Here is a 15,532-nt window from a genome sequence, read left to right on the forward strand (position 1 = left end):
GCTCTTAAATAGGGTCTAGGAGAGGTGGAGGCAGGCTCCAGCCTTCCAGTAGCACAGGAGAATTGTCTTCACCTGTGCTCCCAGGGCTGACTCATTGCGCCTCAGGTGGTCAATCAGAGGTTCAGGCCGTGATTCAGCAGTTCTCATACACGATAACAAACCTCTTGGATTTACTAAATAAAGTATGTGTTGCATTCATTGTTATTGTTATCGTTCATGTACACATAAATACATTCCAGGACACACTATAGTTCACATTTCAAATCTGAAATGCAAGTAGAAATGAATCAGGTTCTTAAACATGAATGAAAGTATTGTTTGGTATTATTCACAGGTAGAGTTTCTCACTCTCCTTGCACTGTGACATCAGTACTAAGCTCTTCTGAATGTGATGACACCTTACCTATTTCTACTCATAATTTAATGTTATCTATTGCTTTTAGTACAAATACTTAGAATATTACAAACTGAAAGGAAAGAATCCAAATATAGTTTCTTTTTTCAGAGCATATGGATATTTAGAAGGGAAAGTCAGAAACATTGAGAAGCCCCTGAAAAAGTTGTCTAGCTATTACAGGATTACTGCAGTAATTCTTCATCATCATAAAATATAGACAACACCTAGACAGTAGAATTTCAGTAGAAAGTTTGGACTATGAGACTACATCTGCCTTAATTTGCTTCGCTGAACTTTAAATAATATTATTACGTAATACCACAATTTTTTTTTTGTCTGTGATTTGACTGTGTCATTTGGTACCAAATTTTCTTGCTAGTGTGAAAGAAAATGTATTTAATATTATTAGAAATAACTTTATTTCAGCTGATCCTCTTAATTCAGTTGAATCATAATTGAAAAAGAATAACATATGTAACATCTTCATTTTTCTGCTAAAGAATAAGAATAGTATCTTTATAAAATATTTCCATTATGGTAAACGACTGGAAAACTACATAAATGGTAGTTGTTGAATATTTAAAAGTAAATAGCTGTCAGAATCTGAATATGTAAAACAGTTATGATAACTAAGGCCAAATTTCAGAGTAAAAAATGAAATTTCAGTGTCATCACAAGTTGGAAACAAAGTTAACTGTGACCTGGCCTCCTGCACTGAAAAAATGTTGGCTGATCAGTGATAGTGCTGTGGCCAGTGAAGTAAATGCATGCAGCTTCAACCACATGAAGATTTTGTGCACAGTGCATGCTGCTTTAGAGAACTGCAAAGTGAGGTTGACTTCCACACCAGTTGGAAGTCGGTTGCACTCAGGGAGGCACTTGGCTGCAAGGAGATCAAAGCTGAGTGTCCTCAAAAGCAAGTCCTGGATTCTAGTGTTTATAATTGTGGTTGGCATGGGGACTAAAGGCAGTCTCTGAAAGGAGAAATAAGTTTCAATTAATGCAATTTATTTCACATTTTCATATTTCTGAGTTTTCAGCTTTCATCTCCAGGTTGCTAATTTTTTAAAAAAATTCTTGTCATCCCCAAAGATAAATGCAAACTGTATTTCAAACAGATCTTTCTTTTCTCAAGATGTCTGCTCTTCCAAAATTGTATTCCTTGTTTGCTGAACTCACAGCTGCAACAACAAATACTTTATATTCCTTTTCAATCATGAATGTACCTTTCATAATTTGGTCTTTCCCTTTTTCATTTTATTCCCACTTTTAGTCTGTCATACTCAGCTGTGTAATGCCTTCCAACACTCTGTTATACTCCTCAGCTACTTCTAGGAAGTGTAATCTTTAACTGCCTCTTTCCTTTTGCCGAAATTGTGATTAACTAACAAAGTATATATCCTATTTCCCAAATCTAAAAATTATTTTAAAGGAAATGATATAATGTATGTTATGTTATTTACAAATCCATTATAAAAATGGGACTCAAACTCCCCTGCAGTTCAAGTGTGCAAAACACACTGCAGAAAACAGTATCAGAAATTACAGATCTTGAACTGAAATATACATTCAGTACTTCAGTTTACCCAAAGAACTTACTGTAAGAACAAATTCAGTGATTGATATTTTTACCAACTGCCTCTTCAGTTTAAATTTTAAACCAGAGGTGGAGAAGATGCTTGAAGAGCAAGGTGAAAGCAAAGACACAACTGACAGGCCAACATGCAATCAAACGCCGTCATTTCATAAAACAGCCTCGTTACAATCACAAGACATGATTGTCAAAAATTTACCAGGGTCATAACCATTAATCATTTTATTTAGCTGATAAGCAGGCAGCTTGCTGACTTAATTATATGTAACAGCACCCTTAAAATTCCTGTACTTGCATATATGTTGACAACACTACAAATTTGTATTTGGGCATTCTTGTTACTCAAGTGACTTCAGAGTCTAAACGTTGATTACAATTACATAATTACTGTGCTGACAATTAATCTGAAATTCTGTACTGAACACAGAATGTTTACTTTTTTATCCAAATTGACATATTTGGTTTATTCCCTCAGTCACAGATGTACAGCCACCCCTTCGTCAATCTGGACTAACTGCATTATGTTAATTAGAAAAGAAAGTTTAATTTCTTTCTCCCGTGTACCCAAAGGAATCAAGAGGACATGGTTGCTAAGACACATTCCTGTAAAAGAGATGTAGTCATAACCGGCAAGTGCTGATTATGTGCTGAAAAGAAACTTCTGTTAACAGAAAGCAATGAACTAAATTTTAATGATTAAAAATTACTGTGCAAAACTGGAAGAACCTTAATAAGACAAAATTTAATTTGTGATTAAAAAGAGTATGCTTGGCCATTAAGCTTGGCAGCTGAAGTTGAAATGTGTACTGCAGTAAAAGAAGCTCAGCACAAATACTCAAAATTGGTTATTATTTTCCTAATTATTTTCACAACCTTCTGCTATTTTTTATAAGTAATAAAACCCTATAAAACGTAGAGACCTTAATTGTTCTATTCCAAAGCATATAGTGCACACATGAGACAATTTCTTTAAGTAAATATTTCCTCCCTGTTGTCTGTAAATTGTTTAAATTTTGATGAATCTTTTATGCTTAATTCCATTTTCTTACATTTCATAGTAAATAACTTATGAAGCTTTCTTTAAAATACAGTTGCAAATTGAAAATATTTCTCATATCCAACCTCTGTTAATTACACAGTTACTAGTTCCTCAAGCTGGAAATACTGTTGAACTGTTTGCTACAAAATATTATACAACTGGTTATGAGCTCAAAGATAGTTTTAGATTAAGTTCGCACAAATTCAAGAGGATGCAAAATGTGTTTATGTCATCTGTGGAAACCGAGATGAAAATTCATATCTAGGAAAACCTCACCAAAGGCAGCCAGTACTTCAGCATAGAAAATTTTCAGGCTTTTTTTCTGTTACTGCTGTGTGAGATGCACTGGAACTAGTAACTCTACGTTAAACTTGCCAATTTAAGTAGTTTGCCTAAAGCTTGCTCTAATAATAGAAAAAATCTGAAAGTTCCTCTCCTTTGTAGGACTAGATGTTAAGGTAAGAAATATCGCAAGGACCATTTCCCAGAGCATTTGAGAGATGAGAAAAGCTGGGGTCTTGATTATGGAACCTCTCTTCCACAGGCATCTAATTGTTCATAGCCAGGAGTTTTGGGGAATAACGACTTTGCAAAGCATGTTACTGAACAAACTGAACTCTGACAATTCTCCCATACAGAGCGCACAAATATTTAGCTCAGTAGCTCATTAGTAGCTCAGCACCTTAGTGACTACATATGCATTAGCCAATGAAGTACTACTTTATGTTTTTAAGTGATGTATATTTTGCTCACAGTTTCTTTGTAAGTGCTTAATAAGCCTTGATCCAAGATGGTCTGGATGCCATCTTCTCCAAGGGGTACTTTGTGTGGCTGGTCATGTGAATGCCTCCTATACTGCATCTGCAGTCAAGTAAGCCACAGACTCAGGCCTCAGTGTGAATTTCAAAACTTCTCCTTTTCTTTCTATTTTTTTTACCATGTAGTTCATCATCTCTATGCATAAGTATGCATAGTATCCAGCAATACCTATTAAAATCCTGTATAAAATACATCCTCAACAAATGAGCAATATAAAAGCACATTATGTTCAAAATTATATAAACTTTTAGGTGTTAGATTAATTATATTGGTAACTTAGAGAACATATGGCACTTGGCAAAAATGATCAGAATAATCATAGCCCACAAATGTTATCTAGTATTTCAGAATTAATGCTTTATTAATTAAATCCTCAGTAAATAGATCATCTTTGATCATCTTCACGTCTTTATAAACAGATTTCTTAACTTTACATAATTTGAAAACATATGTGTTTTGATGGGATATTGTCTCCCAACTTCCTATGCCTTTTCTGACAGTCTCAATTGAAAAGTATTTTGAATAAATTTATTTCTGTTCCCCGTATTGAATACTAATACAATGACAACAATGGTAATAACAACACTTAAGTACATTTGTCCAAAAAAGTTTATTTCATATAGCAGAATAACTCAGAATACTTTGTGCCAGAGCAACAGAACTAACTCCTGAAAATCCTTCATAATTCTTGCAGTTTCAGATCATGAAAGACTATATTATCCCTTCACATCATATCAGTGTGCATTCGTGCTATATTGGTTAAAAGGGATACCACTTCACAGTTTATGCCCTGTCAAATTCAAATACACCCACACTATTTGACAAGACTAAATTGTACATTGACTTGTCATTTCAATGCTGTTGATGTTTGAAAATATTATGGCTCTGAGCAGCAAACACTAATCACATTCTTTTGTTATTAAATTCCACTCATGCATTGACCTAAAGAATTCCAAATTCCTTCCTAAAAAATAAAAATAAAAAAAGCTAAGTGCATTTCTTAAGAAAGATTAAAATATTAGAATAGAAATACAATTAGATCTTCAGTTACACTATTTCCTAGATCAAGCATATGGACAAATGAATGGTATTAACATTGAGCTTTTTATCCAGAAAAAATCTCAAAGATGTATTATGGCATCTGAATAGCCTCCTCAGAAGTGTAAGACAGTAACCCTTTTGAACCAATAAACTTTGTAAACAGGACATAAAGAAGTTTTGTATGTAAAATGTCCAGAAGAGTTCAGATTAATCAGAAGGCATTGTGTTTCAAACTCATCAAGAAACAATGCAATATACAGTAAACTCCATCACAAAGTCCTCAGGTATTTCCATAGCCATTATTTCTATGTTGTTCTTCATACTTTTGCTTTTTAGATCTGTGAGCAATGGCTTTGAACACAGAAACTAACAAAGAGTAAGAGATATCAAATCTGAATATACAGTAAATGCATTATAAATATGCTTGAATATAAAATATGCCCTAAAAATTGCTGTTTAATTTGAAGAATCCAGGCCATTACTGATATGAAATTACCACTTTAATCTTAGCAGTTTTGATTCCTTTCATACTATTGCACTGAACTTGCAAAATGAGTGATCTGCACATTTTGAAAGGTTTTTTTACCGTCATATGTTCTCGTGCCTTGAGAAATGTCATAAATTTGTTAGCTACTTACCAATTATTTGCATTTATCAGTTTTTCACACTGTTTTAACTTAGTTGAACCTATTTGAAACTACCAAATCTGATCATATCAAAAACTGGTATATCCAGTATATTCATACAACAGCAGTCCATCTAAAGGCATGCTAACTGCCACACAATGTAGTTACCATATTTATGAGTACTAAACTGAGATCCCAATTTATCTAATTCTTTATCTGGAGATACGCAGGAAAAGAGAGTGAACTTAATGACTTGATGTAGAATTTTAAATTAGAACAAGGAATCCTGAAGAAAAAAAATTACTTCAAAATAAGCTGTGAATAAGTTCTCCAGACAAAAACAACCTCTACCTCTCAACAGTACTGAGAATAAATGAGAAAAGAACTCAGCAGAAAAGTACAAGCAGTTCAGGGAAGCAATATCAGTGACAATTACTAGTACAAATGGGTGAGCAAAGCTCTTTAAGGACATAACCTTCTGGGATAACCAGAAGAGTATGATAGTGATGCACACGCTTATCTTAAGTACCACCGGTAAAAATTTAGTAATGACAATTTTATCTAGGGACAATATATTTTATTTCAAAGGAAAAATAAGAATAAATAATATTCTAATGTACCAAATCTAATGCTTCTAGATTTTAAGAAATTATTTTATCAAAAAAATTACAGAATTTCTTACTAAAAACCATTAAAAAGTGAATAAATTTATTAACATTCTTGATGGCTTTGAGGCGAAATTAAGACTGAGAAGGGCCATTCTGAACAGTTCAATTTACTTATTGATTTATTTTGTAATGAAGTCTGCTTTGAATACCATCTTTTTTAACTCTTCTACTGTAAGGCTACCAAGACTGAAGGATATTGAGACAAACAGGCACAATGGCAAACCTTCTGCTCTTGGCAAACCTCAGAAAACTGTCGGTGGTGACATAGGGGACACTGACAAGCTGACACTGTAGATTAACTTACAATTAATTTCTGATATCTTGATCATTAAGTCAGTCCATCTGCAATGAGCTTTTTGTCCTTTAGGCTCAGGGAGAAATATTACCTCACTAAATTCAGAGGCTGCCTCTACTTCAGAAACAGAACTATCAAAAAGCTATCAAAAGAGTAACATCATCAGACCTCTTTCTATTTGATTGTGTTGGCTATTTTCTTTTTATAGTTGTTCACTTTTATTTTATTCATCTGAAGTGCATCCACTCTCTATGAAAAGCTGAACCTGTGGCTGCTTTGAAAATTGGCTGCAGCTATGAGCAAACATCATTTTTGACTTGTTCGGAAAAGCTACTGTTTTTAAGCAATGGCTAGCAAATAAATAGGACCACAGGACAGGACAAATACTCTGATTTGAAACATGGCTTTCCTGGAGCTTGATGAAAATCTATTCAATTAAAGGCTTTTGCAGACATTAAATAGAACACTGAAATAATTGGTCAAAAATGCTCAGAGTGGTTTTGTTAGGCGTGTTCTCTCTCAGTGACTACACCAGAGTAATGGAGCTCAGCACACGTTGCAGTACTGTAGTTTTAAAAAATAGTTCCCTTCAAACTTGCAAACTGCTTTTGAGTATAAAATCTGTGAAAACAAATATGATCATTGCTTGAACAAACTATATTGTATGATTATTTCTGTTTCTCATGCCTCAATTTATCCCAGTTTTGATGTCATATGAGTGCATACATTTTACTGTTTTCAGTAAATCAGAAAATGATGCTGAAAAGTTTGCAAGATGTGATGTCATCTATAAAAGAGCTGCGAGTTAGTGTATCTACAAATAGTGGAGATGAAAAGGGAAATACCAAAGCTGGGGTTTTTAGTACTCTCAGGCTAAGAAAGTATAAATTTATTTATGAGTAAATTGTCAAAACAAAACACTTAACATGTTGACTTATACTGCAAGTCACTGATGCCCTTGGGCTAATCGGATTTATAACTCTATTGATTTTCTTCCTTTTTCTGACTCATTGCATATTTAATATAATGTATTCTTGGCTGCTTAGGCTGTTTTTCTGAGTTGTTCATTTTCTAGGATAAATACTGAAGGCAACATTTCACTTTCCCATAATGTAAATAAACGGGTTTAGCACTCTGAATTTCAGAGTCAATTAACAGTGAATAAATCTGTGAAAATTATAATGAGCTTCACCATGACAGCTCCATAGAAGGCAAGCAGATACAGGCGTGGGTAATGTACCTGACTTGTGACTCACTGAAAGAAAACTTTTGAAGGATAGAGATGTGAATGATATTCTACAACAGCAAAATACAGAGTGAGATAACATGACATACAAAAAAAAGGTGGGTCTCCATAGATACTGAAACAGATCTCAAATCATGCCTTTAACTAACTACTTCTACTAAATGAAATTGAATGAATATATATATATAATATATATATACAAAACAAAAAAGGACATATTATTTTATCAGATTGACCATCCCAATATTTGTCTGAGGCTGAACGTTTTAAGTAATGATGCCTTCACAGGGGTCTGAACTTATTTGGTAATGTAATCTGGTGAATTTCTAAAAAGAAGCAGAAATATAATCTACAGATCTCTTTGAACAAAGGAAGAAGCTTTCGCTTTTTTTGCACCCTGTGAAACTACAGTAAGAAATTCTTCAAGAAAAAAGTGACAGATCACAGCTTTTTTGTGGAAGAAATTATCAAATTTAGGACAACAGTCCTAAAAGAAGTTTTTGTGTTTTACAATGAGTAGCATGCTAAGAAGTTAAACTCATGTTTTGTTGTTGTTGTTAATATTATTTGCATTCAAACTTTTTCACACTTTTTTTTTTTTTTTTTTCCTGTTTGCCTTCTAAGGTAACACAACTATTTTCCCCTTTTAGCTGTAGCACGTTATATGTACTTCCTTCTATCCACACTGTAAAAATTGTTAGCCGTAACAAACGGCAGTTTAAAAGATTAATAAAATAAATCCTTAAATCGTACTTAAAGGATTCTCAGTAATCAATTTTATCTTCCTCTTATTCATCCTTTTTTGCTTTGCTCAGAAAATCTGAACACTTAAAAACTTGTACCATTATGAGTGTCTTAGTGTGCAAGATCCTAAAAAGGATCTTCTGTGAGCAGAGAATATAGGAGTAATTTACTCAAGAATATCTTTTCTTTTTTCCCCTGTGGGACATATAGACCTAGTGGTTATTGCATGATATGTAACTTCCTATATTCTACATGGAATTATTGGCAAATCAACAATCTTAAGGTTTTCTGATTCTCTTATTTATTATTTTAAGAAACAAATGGATATTTTTATTTGTATTCTTGACAACTGGGAAAACAAAAAAGTCCAGATATAAAAAGCACACAATTCTAATCTGAGCTTTCATATACTAGATTTATCTAAGTACTTGGCTCATGGTGCACTGTTCCCCTATTTTTTTTTTTTTTTTTTTGCAAATATATTTAGAAAGATTTAAGGTCATTTTCATTTCAAATTTTATTTCAAGTTATACCTCTGAAACTTTTTATTGAGTCTAAACTTTCATAATTTTCCCAGACTTTTCTACTGCACATCTTCCAAGATTGTAAATTTAGTAGATATTATGGTAACAACTTCCTATTTATTAGTATTCATGTTCAGATTTTATTCAATTTATTTAAACTCATTTTCATACCTCTGTCAAATCTGATCTAGTTAATGATTCCTCTTTCCCATTTCTTTTGCCTTTCATGAAAGAAACTTTACTATTGCCTAGGGAAAAAGAAATTTCTCGAAATTCCTTTCCAAGTCTGAGATTTACTCCATTGCTTGATTCTGCTACAATACAGTTTTTGAACTAATTTCAGTTTTTTAGATCAAAGGAGTGGAGAACAGGAGTCCCATTGTGGCTACATGTTACAAACTTTAGGTCAAGATTTTCACTGTACTGCATGTGCAACAAGACAGAAGGCCAAATTCAAACATCAAAAGCAAAGCTATCCTCCTTTCCTGAAGGTGAATTTTTTTTCACAGATTCTTTCTCCATGCAGAGCTGGGTTTGTAAGCTTGATGACAAAGACAAAGCCCTGGGAGCTACCAGAAGGTCAGAGTAAAATATACACTGAAACACGGGAAGTGTTATTTTTTGTAATTATATGTGTAATTATATAATTCAAACAATTGGGTTTATGTCAGCATCTATATCTACTTCAAAAGAAACTTATAAATTATCCCAAGAAAATGTAGATACCACCCCTTCCTATGCAAAGGGATAGAAAATGAGAGCTTATATTCTTGAGAAAACCTGCATTTTAAAAATCATTCCATCACATTTTGAAGATAAAGAAGAGAAGAAAAAAATCTGCCAGTTAATGATAGTGCGTAGAAACAAATCTGCCCATATTTCTACAAATAAATGAGCAATAAAAAGGTATTCACATAAAAAATCAGTTTTGCCAATCAAATTCTTTATATTGTTTCAGACATAAGTCTGGTCTCAGAATGCAAAGAGAAGTGGAAGTCTGCCTTGAGCCACAGTCTTTACATTCAGCTGTGTTGCCTTCTACCAATGCTACAGGGTCACAACTGACAGCTGTGGCCGGATATGCCATGTAAATAGAACAAGAATAGGAGTAGGATGAGCAGTCAAAAGAAGAATTTAAGGAGAAAATCATTATACAAACATACATATTTATACTACCTTACAAATTGTGATGACTACTGAATTAATGTACAGCAGCTCTCTTTAAAAGGCATTCAGAGAAGTCAGTCTGAATACAGTGCAACATCCGAAATTGTTCTGAGCTGGAAATACCAAGCTTTTTGAGCACAAGTTACCAATCTCATCTCTAATTAAACATATTTAAATACACCTTTTTCTGGCAGAATATTTGATTAGAACTGTCGACTGAAAATATTACAACTGGTACAAAATACCTCTATTAACTCTTCATTAACATTACTAAAACAGTCCCAAAGGCTTATAAAACTTCTGCTTTATTATTATTGTGATGAGACTGAAGGGTGTTAGTTTTTTATTTAATGGTGGGATAGAATTTCTGAAAAATATTGTCACTAACTTTTGCTGGCTTAAATACTATATTTGCACTTTTTTTTCTATGTATATATTTTTTCACCATAAACAATTTCACCTGATATTTTTAATGGTTGACAACAGTTCTTGTTATTCCTTATAAAAGATATTGTAATTCTTTAGTGTGTCAAACACAAAGGCTCTCTGACCCAGAAGAGCCCTATTAGATGATTTAACTTGCAAAGAATAAGAAAGCATAAAGCAGTAAAATTCTAGGTGAAACCCACTCAGTATTTCTTCTGGAGAAGTATATAGCATGCAATTCTGACAGTATCACCATTGCTGGCACCCAAAATTATTATATGAATTAATCCCTACTAGCTAAACAGTACATATTTTCTCAAACCATTTCAAATTTAAGACAGCTCCCACCAGTAGTAGCTGGACATCCTTGTCTTGCAGGCATTTTAACATGAATCTCACCCCAAATAACAGTCAATGGGAAAAGGCGTCCTGTATGCAGATATGTAAGTTCTTCATGGCAAACTAAAACTAATGATTGACTCATCCGAACTTTCAAGGTCATGAAAACTGATTCATATTTTAAAATACTTAGCAGTCTCAAGACAGTGACATATCTGACTGATTTTACACGATGCCTTTAGGCCTTTTAATAATTTCTGATTATCTAGTTCTTTAATATTTGTTTCACACATCTAATGAAGAAAGCTTAGGATGTGTCCTGAATTACAGAAGAGATTTTCCAACAGTTTTAAGCATTTGCTCTTAGATTCAATATTCTGCCTAAATATCAAGCCAATAATACATTTGTATTAATCACAGGTATAACTTTTGAAAATGAAATATTTCTGCAAATGAGATATTTCATCTTCACTAGAAGTACATACAGATCAACTGGCAACACTGATATATTGCATAAATGCAAGTGAAAAGGTGTTTGAAATTCTAAATTCAAATACAACACTAATGTTATAAACTTTCTTTTGTACTTAGAAGTATATTGTGTAAGAGTGAAAGTGCTGGGCATTATCTATTTAAAAGTCATTTTTTTCAGTGAAAATGTGTCATAACTGTAGAATTTTACATCTAAGAATTTGTTAATATTATAAAATAGATGAATACACAGTATCTTGCTTTCAAAGTTTACATAATCCTTACTATTGATAGATATGTTGGAGAAGGACCAAATACTGAATCTCTTCTTAATTCATAACACTTAAATTTGTAAAACTGAAGCATATTATCAATCCATTAAAATTACTGTGTCATCATCATCACTGGTGTTTCAATCACCAACCTATATAAATAATTTCATATTTTTCTTACACTACAAATTATCTTTAAAAAGACATGTGAAGTAGGAATGAATAATCTTTCCTAGTGCTAGTGAATATCAGGATAAGTACTATGTAGTAAAAGGATTCATTCAGGAGAGAGGCAAAGAGATCTTTATGATTTAAAATAGTCAAAGATAATTTTCATTTTCATCAGACAACACACACAAAAAATAAATTATAAGTAAACCTAAGTCTGTGATTATTGAATGGGATATCATCTGCCCTGGTATCTCTAATTCTCATTCTCAAATCACCCTCTCCCTCTACCTAAAGAGAAGAACAATGCTCTCAACGTCTTAGTAAATGTTAGAAAAGAATAAAGAAAGAAGACATGCTGTTCTGTATCTCAACTCATTAGCAGCTAATGAAGCAGAGAATAACAGAAGTCCAGAAGGAAATAGTATATGAAGGGCAGAAAATGAAGACAGATAATGGGTGTAATGAGCCGACAGAGAAATTTTCAGGTTGTGCCTTTGGATTCACAGACAACTCCAGATGTTTTTTCCCATTTCCTAATGAAATGAAAGAGATGGGGAAAAAATAATTTATGTGTTTATTTATTTATTTTACAGCTGATGTTTTCTCATTCCTATGGAAAGACAACTGCATTACATCTAACTACAATTATTCTTTGTCATGATAAATCTTCAGAATTGCTCTGGACAAGAATGAATGAATATCACTTGCACTTAAAGTAATAGTTTTCACAGATAATGAGCTAATAGATCTACATTCTTTTCTATGGACGTTAATAGGAAGCATGTGTGATGATAGTATTTGGGCAACAGACCATACAGAATAACTGGCAAAACTTTTTAAAGTATACAATTTATATCAATAAAATTACTTCACTGAAACATTTACCAATACCAGCATTAGAGTTGCAATATGAAATTCAGAAATGTATTTTCATTTTAAATCTTTTGAAGGATTAAATGTTCTCAAGATATAACTTCTTGGCTACATGGAAAAGGATTTGAGAGATCTAAATAAGTTTTAGGATGGCTAGACATTGTATACGTGCTAAATTTCATTTTGGCTTAAAACAGATTTAGTTGGGGCCTCTCTGTTGAATTAAGCCACGATACTTATTCAAAGGAACACGGTTTCCTCTTTACAATCTCATTTCTATATAAGAACACTTCTATTTTCACACCCTAATGCTCATAACCATATTCAGACTTTAAAAAAATTATTCTAGTATTAGCTCTAGAAGTTTTTGGACTGGCCATAGATATGTTTGGATGTTTCTGGCATTATTTACATCATCAATTGCATCGCCTCTCTGAAGTCTTTGGTAGCTGAAATACTAACAGTGGTGTGATATTTAATTAGTCCACAGGAAACATTCTAGTTTCAAGTCCAGGCCTGGGGTCCTCAATTCAAGAAAGTCATGGAGCTGTTGTAGTGGGTCCAGAGGAGGGCCATAAGGACTATCAGAGGGTGGGAGAAAGGTTGAGGGAGCTGGGCTTGTTTACCTTTAAGAAGACTCCAGGTAGACATCATTGTGGCCTTCCAGTACTGAGCATATTAACAGTAGGGAGAGTGACTTTTAACATGGTCTGATAGAGATGGAACAAGTGAGAATGGCTTTAAATTAAAAGTGGGGGAGATTTAGGTTGGATGTTGGGTGGATATTCTCAGAGAGTGGTGAGGCACTGGCAAAAGCTGCCCAGAGAAGCTGTTGCTGCCCCATACAGGTGGGATGAGACCCTGGGCAGATTGATCTGGTTGGTTGCAAGCAGCCTACAGCAGAGAGGTTAGAACTAGATGGCCTTTAAAGTCTCTACCAACTTTCTATGAATATTTCTGTATTTGAGCCACACATGCTATATATGACATGTTACAGCTGGCAAGAGATAGGATTTCCAGATTAAAAAACTGTCCATCTGCTTGCTACTTTAAACATAACTCTTAGACAAAATTAATTATATGATTTTCTCCCTTTACATCTCAACTTTTCTCTAACATTTGTAGGTAGTAGCCTCAAGAACATTCTCATGTAAAATTGTGTGTTCAATTGCAAGTGTAATATAAACCTTAAGGGCAGCAATATAATTATTGCCATAAGCTCATCTTAATGTCAGCCTAGCATTTGCCAGGAAACAACTTAAGAGTTATTTTTAGTCATTTAAACAGGGGCACATCTGGCATGGGTATTCATTAATGAAGTGCGTTAGAACTGGTAAGACATTGCTGATGTCAACAGAAGAAAACATTGGGAATCTGGACCATTTGGACTGGTATTTTTATGTGTTTCTTTGAATGTTGTTAATGATGAATCAAAATCTGGCAAAATGTTCTCTTTGTAATATCAACATTACAATCTTTCAAGGTGTCAACACAATTTTCTGTCTTCAAACTAAGTAATTTTGGGCATTTGGACAAGCTTCTAGAATATTATCCCATGCATAAATCTTATTCAGTATCAGGTAGGGTCACAGAGATAAACTGCAAATACCTCATTGCTAAACAATCTGTTTTTAAAATCAGAGACTGCTGATCATATAATATATACTTTCTATAAGGTATATAATATATACTTTCTATAAGGGCTGCTCCAACAGTAATGCCTTTTCCGATGTTGGCCCATAACATCAGAGGTGGATGTTGGTGGGATGGCAGTAGAGGTTGAACCTCATTGTACTCATGTAATGAACACCCCATTACATTTTGTTGCTGTGGTGCCAGATAGCAGCAAAGCAACTGTCTGACAGGATGATGCCTGACAAGGAAATGCATATGAAGCAAAGGGGTATAACTGAATTCACTGTGCAGAAAAGATGTAACCACTGACATTCATTAATGCTTGCTGAACATTCATGGATACTGAACAGTGGATGTGAACACACTGAGGTAGAGGGTGGTTCATTTCAGCAGTGGTGACAGCAATGTGAAAGACAAGCAATGTTCCATGAGACTCTCCAGATTTTTACAAGTGTGACATGGAAGGATCTTTTTCATCACAATACATTGCTAACAGTAGTGGTGATGTTGAAAAAAAGGTGCTTTCTAGCTAAGAATTTGCTCTATCAAATAGTTTTGCTGTGCTCTTTGAATCTGTTGTAGTATCCATGGAAATAAATAGGAGGCATTACTTTCAGAGTGACATACATATACTAACAGCTTTTTAAAACATTCAGAATATTGTATATGGCTTCAACAAGTATCCTTTAAGTTTACTTGGAATAATCTTCTGTACGTGGTAATTTTGACTCTGGAAGAGGTCTTGTTTATAATACATTTCCAGAGGAAGTCTTCAAATACTTGTTTCTGACAAAGCCTAATTCTTTCTGCAACATTTCAAATCTAAGTAGCCATTCTGTCCTTATGTTAGATTCACTGCAAACTCTCACACTTCTTTGTTTGTTCAAAATAATCCATATTCACTGGGACTTCAAAATAATCATATTGCACTTCATTAAATTTGGACAATAATCCAGTTGAATGTACCCCAGTCTATACTTTGTAAGTAAATTTGTTTTCCTGCTGTGTCCATTTCTTTTTGTAGTAATGGCAAGTATTTTTGTATAAGAAGTTAGATAAAAAGATAATATTCCAAAGAAATGCAATAAATAAATTTTAAAAAATCAGCTGTACTAAGCAGAATGAGGTACTTCTGGGAAAACAAATGTAAGCTGAACGATTAGATATTGGGAAAGCAAATGAGGC

This window comes from Tympanuchus pallidicinctus, unplaced genomic scaffold (genome assembly GCF_026119805.1).
Source record: "Tympanuchus pallidicinctus isolate F22 unplaced genomic scaffold, pur_lepc_1.0 scaffold13, whole genome shotgun sequence".
NCBI lineage: Eukaryota > Metazoa > Chordata > Aves > Galliformes > Phasianidae > Tympanuchus > Tympanuchus pallidicinctus.